This window comes from Chiloscyllium plagiosum, unplaced genomic scaffold, assembly GCF_004010195.1.
Source record: "Chiloscyllium plagiosum isolate BGI_BamShark_2017 unplaced genomic scaffold, ASM401019v2 scaf_5670, whole genome shotgun sequence".
In the NCBI taxonomy this organism is placed as follows: domain Eukaryota; kingdom Metazoa; phylum Chordata; class Chondrichthyes; order Orectolobiformes; family Hemiscylliidae; genus Chiloscyllium; species Chiloscyllium plagiosum.
The window spans coordinates 12,103-15,234 of record NW_025212236.1 but is presented as its reverse complement, the minus strand read 5'-3'; positions in this window follow the sequence as shown (position 1 = coordinate 15,234).

Sequence of the window (3,132 nt, the reverse complement as noted above, 5' to 3'; positions counted from 1 at the left end):
TGGGTTTCCTCCGGGTGCTCCGGTTTCCTCCCACAATCCAAAAATGTGCGGGTCAGGTGAATTGGCCATGCTAAATTGCCCGAAGTGTTAGGTTAAAGGGGTAAATGTAGGGGTATGGGTGGGTTGCGCTTCGGCGGGTCGGTGTGGACTTGTTGGGCCGAAGGGCCTGTTTCCACACTGTAAGAAAAAAAATGGGCGGCACGGTGGCACAGTGGTTAGCACTGCTGCCTCACAGCGCCAGAGACCCGGGTTTAATTCTCGACTCAGGCGACTGACTGTGTGGAGTTTGCACGTTCTCCCCGTGTCTGCGTGGGTTTCCTCCGGGTGCTCCGGTTTCCTCCCACAATCCAAAAATGTGCGGGTCAGGTGAATTGGCCATGCTAAATTGCCCGAAGTGTTAGGTTAAAGGGGTAAATGTAGGGGTATGGGTGGGTTGCGCTTCGGCGGGTCGGTGTGGACTTGTTGGGCCGAAGGGCCTGTTTCCACACTGTAAGTAATCTAATCTAAATCCAGAAATGTGCTGGTTACAAATCCCACAACACGCTGGTTACAAATCCCACAAACCACTGGTTACAAATCCCACAATGCACTGTTTGCAAATCCCACACCACCAGGTTACAAATCCCACAACGCCCTGGTTACAAATCCAACAATGCGTTGGTTACAAATCCAACAATGTACTCATTACAAATCCCACAATGCGCTGGTTACAAATCCCACAAAGCACAGGTTACATATCCCACAACGCGCTGGTTACAAATCCCACAATGCGCTGGTTACAAATCCCACAATGCCAGGTCACAAATCCCACAACGTGCTGGTTACAAATTCCACAATGCCAGGTCACAAATCCCACAACGCGCTGGTTACAAATCCCACAACGCCTGCTTACAAATCCCACAACGCGCTGGTCACAAATCCCACAATGCGCTGGATACAAATCCAACAAAGCGTTCGTTACAAATCCCACAACGCCTGCTTACAAATCCCACAAGGCACTGGTTACAAATCCAACAATGCACTGGTTACAAATCCAGAAATGCACTGGTTACAAATCCCACTATGTGTTGGTTACAAATCCCACAATATGCCGGTTACAAATCCCACAAAGCACTGGTTACAAATCCCATAACGCACTGTTTGCAAATCCCACGCCACCAGGTTACAAATCCCACAATGCCCTGGTTACAAATCCAACAAAGCGTTCGTTACAAATCCCACAACGCCTGCTTACAAATCCCACAACGCGCTGGTCACAAATCCCACAATGCGCTGGATACAAATCCCAAAACGCCAGGTTACAAATCCCACAACACACTGGTTACAGATCCCACAATGCACTGGTTACAAATCCAGAAATGCACTGGTTACAAATCCCACTATGCGCTGCTTACAAATCCCACAACACGCTGGTTACAAATCCCACAACACGCTGGTTACAAATCCCACAACGCACTTGTTACAAATCCCACAACGCGCTGGTTACAAATCCCACAATGCGTTGGTTATAAATCCCACAATGCACTCATTCCAAATCCCACAATGCGCTAGTTACAAATCCCACAGTGCGTTGGTTAAAATTCCCACAACGCGCTGGTTACAAATCCCACAATGCGCTGGTTACAAATCCCACAAGGCCAGGTTACAAATCCCACAATGCATTGGTTACAAATCCCACAATGCGCTGGTTACAAATCCCACAACGCGTTGGTTACAAATCCCACAATGCGTTGGTTACAAATCCCATAATGCACTTGTTACAAATCCCACAACGCGCTGGTTACAAATCCCACAATGCATTGGTTACAAATCCCACAACGTGCTGGTTACAAATCCCACAATGCGTTGGTTATAAATCCTACAATGCACTGGTTACAAATCCCACAACACCCTGGTTACAAATCCCACAACGCGTTGGTTACAAATCCCATAATGCACTCGTTACAAATCCCACAACGCGCTGGTTACAAATCCCATGATGCACTCGTTACAAATCCCACAATGCGCTGGTTACAAATCCCACAAGGCCAGGTTACAAATCCCACAATGCACTGTTTACAAATCCCACAACATTTTGGTTACAAATCCCACAACGCGCTGGTTACAAATCACACAACGTGCTGATTTCAAAACGCACAACGCTCTGGTTACAAATCCCACAATGCGTTGGCTACAAATCCCGCAATGCATTTGTTACAAATCCCACAATGCACTGGTTACAAATCGCACAACACCATGGTTTCAAATTCCACAATGTGTTGGTTACAAATCCCATAATGCACTTGTTACAAATCCCACAACGCGCTAGTTACAAATCCCACAACGCACTGGTTACAAATCCCACAACGTGCTGGTTACAAATTCCACAACGCACTGGTTAGAAATCACACAACGTGCTGGTTACAAAACGCACAACGCCCTGGTTACAAATCCCACAACGACATGTTACAAATCCCACAATGCACTGGTTACAAATCCCACAACGCCAGGTTACAAATACCACAACGCCAGGTTACGAATCCAACAATGCTCTGTTTACAAATCCCAGACCACACTGTTGACAAATCCGACAACGCGCTGGTTACAAACCCCACAATGCCTGATTACAAATCCCACAACGCACTGGTTACAAATCTCACAATGCCAGGTCACAAATCCCACAACGTGCTGGTTACAAATACCACAACGTGCTGGTTACAAATTCCACAAAGCACAGGTTACATATCCCACAACACGCTGGTTACAAATCCCACAATGCCAGGTTACAAATCCCACAATGCGCTGGTCACAAATCCCACAATGCGCTGGTCACAAATCCCACAATGCGCTGGATAGAAATCCCAAAACGCCAGGTTACAAATCCCACAACGTGCTGGTTATAGATCCAACAGCGCACTGGTTACAAATCCAGAAATGCGCTGGTTACAAATCCCACAACGCACTGTTTACAAATCCCACGCAACGAGGTTACAAATCCCACAACGCCCTGGTTACAAATCCCATAATGCATTGGTTACAAATATCACAATGCACTCGTTCCAAGTCCCACAATGCGCTGGTCACAAATCCCACAATGCGCTGGGTACAAATCCCCAAACGCCAGGTTACAAATCCCACAACGCGCTGGTTACA